The 12,080-nt window shown below is 42.2% G+C and overlaps 1 long non-coding RNA gene across 2 annotated transcripts in view; it reads right to left on the bottom strand.

Annotated features, from left to right (window-relative positions):
- Positions 1 to 1,915: 1,915 nt before the first annotated feature.
- LOC142818488 (uncharacterized) overlaps positions 1,916 to 12,080 on the bottom strand; it is a 42,905-nt gene continuing 32,740 nt past the window's right edge. Inside the window, exons 1-3 of one of the 2 annotated variants that reach the window (XR_012895978.1) lie at positions 6,431 to 9,008; positions 4,043 to 4,123; positions 1,916 to 3,518 (exon numbers count right to left, since the gene is read on the bottom strand). This is a non-coding gene — a long non-coding RNA (uncharacterized LOC142818488). Of the gene's footprint in view, positions 3,519 to 4,042; positions 4,124 to 6,430; positions 9,009 to 12,080 lie in introns of those variants that run through there. The other variant, XR_012895977.1, reaches the window with a different exon arrangement.

A 12,080-nucleotide genomic window follows, 5' to 3' on the forward strand; every position in this document is an offset into this window, starting at 1 on the left:
TATCTCACTTCTCTTTAAACTCTGTTCTAGTTCTAGCCTTCACAGCCTCCTGCAGCAAGGAGTTCCACAGGTTGACTCTTTGCTTTGTGAAGAACAACTTTCTGTTACTAGTTTGAAGCCTGCTACCCATTCCTTTCCTTTGGTGTCCTCTAGTCCTTCTAGTATGGGAACTAATGAAGAACTTTTCTTGATGCACCCTCTCCACCCCACTCATGCTTTTATAGACCTCTATCCTATCCCCCCTCAGTCTCCTCTTTTCTAAACTGAAAAGTCCCAGGGTATGTCTACTCTACCCCGCTAGTTCATTCCACGAGGCATACATCTAGTTCGGATTAGAAGCCTAATCCGAACTAGCTAGTCCGTGCCGCGTGTAGGCGCGCGGCACGGGGTCCAAACTAGCTGGCATTTAAAAATGGCACCAGCCGGCTTCATGCAAATGAAGCCTGGGAAATTCAAATCCCGGGTTTCATTTGCAACTGCGGATGACTACATTACCCCCACTAGTTCGAACTAGCGGGGTAGTGTAGACATACCCCTACTTAGCCCTGGAAATAAAGCCAGAGAAAAGGGGAGGGGTGAAACAGAACTGGTTGTGGGCTCTTCCTCATAAAAGAACAATATTTTCCAATGGTTTAGGAAAATACCAAGTAAAGGAGATTGGCTTCAGCAGGAGGAAAATCCTTAATTATTTTGGGAGATGGTAAAGCCCCAAGCCTATGTCACCAGTTCTTGGATAGTGGAATGCAAGTTATTTGCCAAAAAGTCAGTCAGAAGAGATGATGGCTAAGGTGATGATGTCTCTCCAGGCTCCATGTGGGTAAGAAGAGAGAACCCTTTTAGAAAACAACAGGTAAGGAAGGAGTGAGGGATACCAGGGGACCTTTACCTCACATCAGCAGCCAGCCCTTTCATAGCTCCTAAATTCAGCAATGGCATGAGATAAAAGGCTTTAACATGCAGAGAGTGGTTAGCAATTCTTAAACAGAGCATGTGCATTTTCATCTACCAAACATGCTAGAAAGGAGAAGAGGAGATTTAAAGAGGCTCATTTTCCTGGGAGAGACTAGACAGACGACGTGTAACCTAATAGCTTTAGGCTGGAGCTGGTCTCTTTGGTGTTTGTAGCACTGTACATTTTGATTTGTGTGTGCTGCACCTCTATGTTTCTAGGTGGTATTGTCAGTTTTTGTCCATCCCTTAATCAAGATGGCTCAGCTCTTTATGGAGCCTTCACTTTTGTTCCTTCTCTTTCAGTTGTTTCCCCTTGATCTTGTAAAAGCCATTCTTATATCCATACCTTCTTTGTGTACGGAACACAAACCCATCTCAAGTCCTGCCATGTGTTTCTTTCCATTCAGGGAGCTGGTAGTTTCCCTTCAGCTGGAGCTGCTGGCACAATCCCATGGACTACACAAAGATTTAAACCACTCAGGATTTTAAAATTACCAGTGATGAAGGGGAATTTCATCATGATCCGGAGTAAACTGGAAGCACGAGTGATTCTAAGATGTACAAAACACCTTCCCATTGACTTTGATGACATTACTGTTGTAAAACTTTGTTAGAGCAGACTACTGACTTGAAGGGAGTTAGAGGTTTGCAGATATGTAGCAGAGATGAGACAAAGACTCCATTAATTGAATCTTCCCTAGTTTACACAGTATTGAATTCTCCTCAGAATTCTCAAAATATCTTTACTTGTACACATCCTCATGTGGTAGACAGAGGACCAGCTAAGTACAAAACCCTCCATACTCCATCAAGTGCCCCAACTTTTAATTAAGAGGGGGACTTTTAATTAAGGGGCCAAACCCAGCAGTCTTTGCTCAAACCTTGCTCAGGTAAAACTTTCATTAAAATCTACAGACCTGTAGATTTTGTAAAGTGCTTTGAGATGGATGGATGAAAAGTGGCATATAAGAGTAAGGGCTCATTGTTATTATTGTGCTAGGAGATGTACATAACACAAAGATGCTCCTTGCCTTAGGTTGCTCTCAAGCTAAGTAAATTGGTGAAGTAACCAAATTCATACAAAATGTTTGGTAACAATAAATTTTATTGAGAAATCTCCACAAATCCACATAAAAGCTTTGCAGAGTGACATGTTTGTGATGGCAACTTTTCCATGAGAAGACAAACCCAAGGAGGTCAATGGAAAGACTTTAGGGCCTTTGGATCAGACTTTAAAACAATGACTTTCCTTTGCTTTTCCAGCAAACCTGCATTTCTTATTTAGCACCATCTGTGGCATCACCAGGCTTTTCTGATCAGGCTGAGGTGACCTTCCAGTGGAAAGAGGTTCTGCTTTCCTAGCAATTGGAGCTGCTAGAACCAGATTTCCCAGACTTTTCCATCAGATGTGAGGCACATTCTCTTTATCCCACAAATTCCTCATCTGCTTTCCTCCTGGGGGTTTTGTTGATGAGGAGATGAGTCACCCAAAACTGAACTCCCTCCCACCGTTCCCCCAGTTCCTGTTGAACAAATAAATAGTGGAGTGTTGACAGCTGCCAGGTTTGGTCAGAAGAATCTTGACAGAAAATTGACATTCCAGCAGTGAAGAGAGAGAGACGTGTGTTTGAAGAGGCTAAATAGAAAAGGGGGCACAGGGGCAGTACAAGAGGAATAGATGTATGCATGTCCTCAGAAATACACTGAGAGCTAATACAAAGAAAGCCCCCATTCCAAAATGGTCTCAAAGACTTCCATGTCCAACAAGAGCATGTCTAATAAAGAAGTCATACATGTGCTGCTGTGGTAGCAAGGTGTATAATATTTCTTGATAGAGTTCCTGGGCTTTATCCTCCAGCTTGAATAAATCAAAATACCCCCATTGAAGTCACTGGAACTATGCTGGTTTACCCCAGAGAAGGGTCTGGCCTTCCACGTACATCATAGTCTGACCATAGTTTCGTGATTCAAACTGAGAGATTCCAATGGAAATAACACACAGTCTTTGGACTCATCATCTATGGGTTCTGGAACTCGTGACCTTCCAGACCATTTTGCAGTCCGCTTGGACACAGTGATGTTGCTGGGGGAAAATTTCCCTTGGAAAATAAATACTTGAAAAAATGAAAAGTTCTGTAACTTTCTCACATTTTGCAAAAATTCAAGACCTTGAAACTATCTGTGAAATACACAACACCCCTGAGTTGTGCCCTGCTTAGTAATCATTGTCACTGAAAATTCTGGGAGACAATTTTGAAGTGTCTCGGGAGATAAACCCATATTTCCAAAGTTTGTGCATGGTAAAAGGCCTGGACTGATATCACAGCTATCTTTTTCTCCCTCAGCCTCTCAAAAATTTTGTCCTTGAGGGAAAAATCACTAATAAGGAGGGGGGGCTGTGGGAGAGAAAGCTATTAATCGCCAGTTCTAGAAGTATCAACTTTTGGGTATTTTGAAATCACAAGTGAAGTGAAAATCTGTGCATGAACATTGCCTCAGCTGGAGATAGACCCTCTCAGAAGTCCCCAGAGGCCCAGACCACTTCCATATTTTGAGGCTCCGTAACCCTAATAAAAATAAAAAATGACAACACATGAAAACAAAATAAGGCACCAAAAAAGTGAGACATAATTTAAATAGGTTTTTTATTTAACAAATGCTTTTCTAGCCTGTTTCTGTGCAAGAAATATTATTTGAGGCCCCCCTTTCAGGTTGAGACCCAGGCCAAATGGCCCTCCTGATCCCCTCCCTCCCTGGCTAGAGAGACCCTGGAAAATCCTGGCACAGATTTTGCTGATTAGCTCATATTTAACATCTGGGATTCATCTTTTTTTGCTCCAGCCAAAGAGCAGAATCCCTGGAGTGAGTCATGTCCATAGAAATATGGAAGCACATCACCGAACCTTAGGGAGGGTCCAAAAGGTGAGTGTTAGTGGTTAAAGCGCACATAGGGGTCAAGATGGTTTGGTTTAAACATGGTAGGGGGGTCATTGTGAATACACAGGTGTCCTTCAGACCATTAAAAAGTGTTGTTAGCTCAGTATATTCCAGCTCTATTGGAAGATACCCCACAGTTTCACCATGTACTTACCAAGCTTCTGCAAGTATTATATTGAAATGCAGGATTACCTGCTGTAACAGTGCTCAAACATTTCCATCCCATGATTTCATGCTGCAACAGAAAAAAAATGTGAGTCTCCTGCTCTCTCCCCCTATAGAAAGGACAGGTTGTCATCATAACCCCTTGAGGATTCCACCACCAATGATTTCTAGTGGTTAGAACAGGGGACTGGGTAACAGGAATCTCAGGATTCAGTTTCTCACTCTGCCTCTGATGTGGCCTTGAGCATGTCATTTTGCTGCTCTGTGCCTCAGTTTCCCCTTCTGTAAAATGGATTAAGAATATTGTCTACCTCATGAGAATAGTGAAGACCTTAATGAGTTAATGCTTGTAAAACTCTCCAAGTTCAAAATAATTCAGAGTATTATTACCACTGTTCCCTCTAAGATGAGCACCTGCATGGCCACGCACTAAAAATTTTAGGTCTGCCCACGTCATTCTAAGAGCTGTACAGGAGCACTCATTGCTCATCTTCCTGCTGGAATGGAAGGTGAATTGTGGTGGTGGTGTCGACAGCTGGTGGCCTCATGGGTTTCTGGCAGAGGGTAGCTGCCCTTTTGCTCTGCCTAGAGCTAGGGTGCATGAGATGAGGCTGTTCTGCTCCTCATGCAGCTGCCACTTTATTCCAGTGGGCCACCTGCTATTTTAGTACCCTGGTCCCAGTCCCAATCCCCACAGGACCGTGGTACTAAAAATAGCATTGCGGGTGACCTCTGCTCCAGTCCCAGCACATGCTCCTGCCCCAGGAGCAGCTGGGGCTGAGGCTGTGGGAACTTCTGGGGCCGGGACCATAGTACTAAAAATAGCACCACAGCTCCAGCTCCAGCCCCCACAAACTGTTTTCCATGTTGAAGGTAGAAAGTTAGGGAAGGGGCAAGGGAAGAGCTAAGGGGAAGGTGGATGAGGAGAGGAAGGGGCTTGTGCTGAGGGGAAGAGGGGCTAAAGCAGGAGAAGAAAGGGGCAGGCACCAAGGGGAAGAGTGGAAGAGAGACAAATGCCACATGGAGGGGAGGAACAGGCACCAGAGGAGAGAGGAGAGAGGCAGGGCAGGTGGGTAGAGGGAGATGTTAAGAAAGGGGATGTGGAGGAGTACCTACAATAATATTAGAGTGGGGCCAGAGGAGGGGTGGGCACAGAGGGAAGAGAAGGGCAGGTGCAGGGGTCAAGGAGGATGGGGGCGGGGCTGAGAGGAGTGAGAAGGGCAGGAGCCAGGAAAGCAAAGGAGAGTGAGGTGTGGGGGGCAGTAGCAAGCACCAGGGGAGCAGATGGGGAGCGGGAGGGTAGAAGACATGGCAGCAGAGGGGAAAGGGAGCGGTTTATAAGATATTTATGAATAACTTAGGTGCCACAGTGGCACACATATGAAAAAGTGCACATGAACGTAATTCTGGCGCACAAGACAAAATTCACTCCGCTCATGGGTGGAAAATCTTAGAGGGAACACTGATTATTACTATTGTTGTTACCAACACACTTTTCAGGAGCTTAGATCCTTTTTAAATTCCCTTTCTATGTTATAGTGAAAAATAATAATAGTGAATACCCCCAAAACATCCCTGTTTCATATCTTCTGATTTGGCTTGATGTAAAGCAGCTGTTTGCTCTCAGAAGCATTTGCCTTGATTTAGATTAGCCTGAGCAACATCTCCAAGTCTGATGCCTCCTCTGGATCCCAACATCAGGGCTAGATTGTGGCACAGATTCTGATCCCACTTATTACACCAGTGTTAATCTAACTTAACTCAATTTAAGTCTAATAGGTTTCACTCTGTAGAACTGACATCAGAACCCTTCATTACAGTGATCCAGAAATCAACTTTCCTCCTACTTTTCAGTGGGTGCAAACTGGGTCTACATTTTATGAGTAAGGAGTATTTCACATTCATTATGGGAACAGCATTATCATAAATATTTTGTCTTTGAGTCACTTATGCCAGATTCTGATTATGTCCCCAGCCCCCGCAGTGTAAATCCAGATTCACTATGGCTTGACTTTGGATTAGCTATGGTGTAGATAAAATTGGACTGTAGCTCAGTTATCTCCTACCAGAGGAGCAGTGTCCTCTTGTGGGCTCACAACAGCAGCCTCAGATTCATCATTCAGTATAGATTCATCCACTCAGAACAATGCAGTTACTCACTTGCTGTAAGCAAAGTGCCAGAGCAAGGTCTCCAGATTGAAAAAGATATTAAATAAATGCCATTGATGGGGGCACAACCCCCAGAGGGTTTGAGGCATTGAGCACATAAAGTCTGTTCTGCATCTCATCCCCCTTTGCCCTGCATTCCCTCAGCAGCCTTGTTTCCATCTCTATAACAGCATCTCTTTTTACTGATGTCTATGTTTTGTTACTGCACCTTTAAGGCAGAAAGTGCAGAACGTGGTTTAGGAATACTCAGCTCCTTCCTCAGCTGTCTTTTGCATTTTCCACTATTTAATCTCCAGTTGTTGAGTCTGTTCTGGATCTGATGATTGTCGCCTTCTATGTCCACAACCAGAGTCATGTAATAAGAGGGAACCAAGAAGCTGTTAACATTCAGCACCTTCTTTGCTGGGGCCACCTTCACGATCAGAACTGCAAATGAAATCAGCGCACTAACCCCTTAAGGAGAGAAACACTTATGGGAGCCAAATCAAGCTAGTGGCCAAAATCCTGAAGATGACACAGAATGAAAATGACAATCACAGGGAGCCCCATGATTAAGAGAACCTCCCACCTGCTTGATTGTTTTGGGCACACAGATCTGTTGGCAACATCCCTTGCTCTTCATAAGCCAGAGAATTTGCAGTGGACTTCAGTGGAGATGAGAGCCAAACTGAAGAAGGCTTTGAACATTAGGGAGCCTTTGGGAGCAGGAATGCTGCCCTCTGGGTAAGCTTTCACTCCTCCAGTTAGGAAGACATTTCCTGTATTGCTGAAGACGTAGCTATATTTAACATTCTCCGTGCCTGTGGTTATGCCTCCCTTTGCCTGAGCCTATATTCTGCTCTTTTAGTTCCTCCATTGCCTCAGATCATATTCTGTCTAGAAGCTGACAGAGACAAAGTACATTTCTGTTGGTGAAAGTGGTGAGCTTTTTAGTGCCACAGAGTTCTGCTTTGGGTCTTCCCCATTCATTTTACTGAGCACATATATGTCAGGTGTTAGGAGAGGCTCAGGTAGAGGCTCCTTTTTAAAAAAAAAAAAACAAGATTGACAACACAAAACACAATGTAAAAGTGAAATAAAACATTTGAAAACATTCATGGGAAGAAAGTTCAGAACTAGTTGGCTGGGGGAGAGGTTTGGGTCTTTTTTTCAAAAATATTTTAAAAGTAAATAAACATTGGCAATAGTTGCTGTGAGGGCAGGATGTTCCATCTCCAGTTGCACTGATAAGGGGAATGCAAGGATGGCTCCACAGGGGGGAGAGTCTGATGTGGGTGCAGCTCTTTCTGTCTCTATCCCTGAGCACAGGGCATGAGAGCCACTGGTCATGAACTCCATGGGATTTGGTCAGGGGATCATTTGGGCTGCCCAGTGGGTCTTCATGGGTACCAGTCTGTAAATGATGCTGCCTGGGGAAGGCTGGAGCTGTGGAATGCCAATATCCCCTGATTCATTAGTCCCTTTGTCTTGTGTCAGATATCTGCTTGTCCTGAAGCAGTTTCCTGTTGAAACACAGGATGCCAATATTCTCTCTGACCTGCATGCTACCTGACATTGGGTGCTGCTGTCATACAAAGAGCCATCGTGCATAGCTTAGGTTAGTCCAAAGTAGAGGGAGTAGTTCTCGGAATGACAGATCTGCTGGAAAATGTGAGACGAGTTTCTTCTGAGTCATGTCATTGCAGATAACATTGTTCCCCCTACACTGAGCTTTCTTTGCCCCAAACGTCTTAGAAATAAAACAGTTTAATGGATAAAAGAAATAACATGAAATTCCTCCCCAACAAATCCAAACATTATAATGTAAAACATTTCTGGTTGGGCTTTTGTCCTAACTATTCTATTTACCTCAAACATTTCTACTTATTTGGGATTTTCCCTTATTTGGGGCTGGTTTGAGAGCAATTCAGTGATCAGAATTTTAATCTCTTTTAACACAAGAAAAAACAAATGTTTGTTCTTCTTGCAAGTTTTGTTTCTCATACATGTCACATTTAGGGGAGGTGGGTAGATATGACTGGACAATGAAAACCTTATTTATAGCCAGTTAAGTATTAGGCAATGGGGCAACATGTTTGAAACAGCAGCACATGATGTGAAAGATTCTCAACTTTTATTACATGGGCATAATACTGGAGCAAGACACAACAAGAAACTACAAAACAAGTTCCTTATCTATAGGCTCCCAAGTGTGGTCAACTAATTCTGTTTAAAGCAGACAATCAGTAAGTATGTTAGAAATAAATTGCCTCTTCAAAAAATACAAAAAAAAACCTCACCATCATGTCAGCAGTTAGGTCTTTCCACTCTCTGTCATACAAGTGTCTTTCCTTGCCATAACTCGTGCAATGTGATTTGGAAATTCATCATTCATATGCTGCAGTTTTTATAGAGGCTAAGCCTGATTGTCTGCTCATTTGCATAGTTCTGATCATGATGCAACTGCATTCATGACTATCTCAGCTAGTGAACAGGCCAGTATATATCAACAGGAAATACAGATTTAAAAGAAAGGGGAATTGTCCATTCGTCTGAGCATAAGCCTAGGAATCAGGATTTTCACCACTCCAAATAGTCAAGCCAATTTCCCTGTCGGTTTCAGTTTCCCCATCTGGAAAGCAGGCATGTGGATACAGATCTCTAGATCTCCACTCAGTTGTTGTGAGAAAGGAATAATATTCATCAAGAGCAGGCCATGCAAACCACACTGAAGGATGTTTTAACTTTCCACTTAGGATCAAAGTATTTGAAACCCAGCTAAATAGGAATATTATCAGAACAATAAGTTTCATTCTGCTTCTCCAGCATTCACATCTTGAACCCGACCAGTCAGGAGCTGAAATCCAGCATGTGACACAGAATGAGTCACAGCAATAATCACCAAGAGAAGAAAGAAGGGATTTTGGGAATGTGGTGCTCCTATCACAGCTTATACTCCTTTGGCAGGAAAGACTAAAACAAATGCCACACCACTCCCAAAACCCAAGAGATTACAGTACTAGCAAAGGGGCTTGGAAGGCTATTTTAGCTGTTCCCTAAATCCATGCAGCAGGAGAAAACCTACTGCCATATCCACAGACGCTTCCAATTTGCCCATTTCATCCTGGAATAATTTGGTTGGCTTGTACGGAAGAGGTGAGTTCCAAATGCTTCCTGTGCCTAATAATATCCATCAAAGCATTTCCAGGATTGAAATGAGGATACACGCTATAGTATGTATGGCAGGAAATATGCTTGGGCTTTTCCAAAGCTGCCTCCTTCAGACAGAGCGAACCACTAGATCATGAGAGGGCTCCAGGAGAAATGTATTTGATGAGAGAGGAAAATTTTTTTAACCTGTCCTTGTGCTACTTTTGTAGAGGAAAAAGTGAGCTGAGCTATGCTGGCAAAGAAGAGAACAACCACCAAACAGACAGTTCTGAAATTAGCTTTTTTTAAGGGGGTATCTGAGTCAACGCTGCTTGAATTATTTTATTTATGGACTAAGGAATACAAACTGGTCCCATTGGATTAAATGGTCATTTTGCTATTGACATTATCAGGGCCAGAATTTGGTTATAGGACTTCAGGATCAACAGGAGTTAAGCAATTATTTTCCTTCTGATTGTTAGTGAATTTGTTGCATTCTAATGTGTTTCTTTCAATGATTGCTTAAATATGCGTGGGATTGTGATGCTAGAAGCAAGGTGTTCTTTGCACATCAGTCAGACACATCAGATTTGGGGGTGAACTGGAGCTAGTCAACATATTTCCATAAAACCACTTTTTTGACAAAAAATATCTTTTTAATCAAAACCAGCATTTCCACGGGAAATGTCTACTTTCCATTAAATTTGGGGTAGGTTCCCCATTTTTTTCAGTTTTCAGCCAGGTAAAAAATGATTTTGTATTAAATCTTTTGGTTTACCTTCCCCAAAATAAGGGGGTTGGGTAAAAAAGCTGAATGTTGATGAAAACAAAAAAGTTTGTTGTTTTCATCAAAACTTCTTGTGGGAAAATATAATAATTTCCTGACCAGTCTTGAGGGCTGACACTTGTAAATAAAATGAGAATTATGGGATTCATGAGTACCATGAAGAGGAGTTAACTCACAGAAGAGCCATAAAGGATGGATCAGCATTTACATGCCACGTCCTACCTAAAAAGGATATAAAATAAGCTTCATAGCAGAGCTTAACAGATAACAACATGAATTCCTCCTATTGTCAGATATTTTTACAAAGGTGGATAATCTTTATTATCCCTGCTTATAGATGGGAAAACTGAGACAGGATCTGGTCAAGATTTTCAAAAGACTGGATGGAACCTCAAGAGGTCATCTAGTCCCATCCCTCATGCTGAAGCAAGACCAAGTACCTATAGATCTTCATTGCTAGATGTTTGTCTAACCTGTTCTTAAAAACCTCCAATGCAAAGGATTCCACCACCTTCTCTGGAAATCTCTTCCAGCACTAAACTACTAATATTAAAGACAAAAAGTTTTCTAATATCTAAACTAAATCTCCCTTGCTTCAGATAAACTGACTGTTTCCTGCCCTAGCTTTAGAGGACAAGAAGAAAAGTTGATCGCCATTCTCTTTATAACAGACTTTAGCATATTTGAAGACTATCAGGTCACCCCAAAGTCTTCTTTTCTCAAGACTAAACATGCCCCAGTTTTTTAACCTTTCCTCCCAGATCAGGTTATCTAAATTATAATTTATAATTTTTCAGAATTTTTGTGGCTTTCTTCCAGACTTTCTCCAATTTGTCCATACTTCTTAAAGTATGGTGGACATACTGCTCCAGTGCAAGCCTCAATAGTGCCTAGTGGAGTGGGACGGTTGCTTTGCATGTATTGTATATGACACTCCTATTGTCAGGAAATACTGAACACTCTCCCTTTGAGAAGTAGGCTCCTGTAAGGGGTCGCAAGTTAGCCAGCTAAAAATGGAGGCACTCACAATGACACTGGACAATCTTGGGCTGAAAGGGAAAATGGCTTGTGCAGCATCACATGCTGAGTGACTAGCTGAGCAACGCATCAAGTCCAGGTTTCTAAACAGAGACCAGTGCTCTGACTACCAGCCTATGTTGCACCTTTGAAAGTTATAATCAGGACTAGCTTTATCCATATGCAGAATATGCAGCTAAGTGGGGCACCTGAAAATTTGGGGCACCACTGGGTCTTAATGTCCATCCTACCTCTTCCTATCCCTGTTCTATGGCTGCTGCAGCTTGGTGAGTCTAAATCCAGAGAGATTCGAGTTTGAAAAAGCCTGCCAGAACTATTAGCAGAACACTGAGCTTGTGAAAGAGCCATTCAAGTGGTAATGAAGCCATTTAACAGGTATAGCCTATCAATTTCTGAATTTACTGTAAAAACAACAAACAGTCTGGTAGCGCTTTAAAGACTAACAAAACATGTAGATGGTATCATGAGTTTGTGAGGGCACAGCCCACTTCTTCAGATGACCAGAGTGTTGGATGTCCAGAACTAAAATAAACTGTATTGTTTTTTAAGTTTATCCTGTACAGACTAACTTGGCTACCCCCTGAAGCTTTTGAATTTATTGTGTTAGTTGTCAAGACTTTCATTTAAAATTTGCTTTAAACTATTTCGTTAGTGCATTGCTGAAGATTAGAAAATTACATCTCTAAAAAATCGTCTTCCTCTACCCAGGTCACTGATTTAATAGTACTGCACAGGGCCCACAAAATCTGAAAGATGGTCCTAGTTATAACGTTCATTATATTAAAATGATAGAGTTAAATTATTTGCAGTTTTTAACCCTTGTTTAAAATACCTCAGATCATTTTTCCCCATCCTTATTTAAACGATCACATCAAAAACAGCTTTTCTGGCTAGCAATTTATCA

This window comes from Pelodiscus sinensis, chromosome 15 (genome assembly GCF_049634645.1).
Source record: "Pelodiscus sinensis isolate JC-2024 chromosome 15, ASM4963464v1, whole genome shotgun sequence".
NCBI classification, from domain to species: Eukaryota; Metazoa; Chordata; order Testudines; family Trionychidae; genus Pelodiscus; species Pelodiscus sinensis.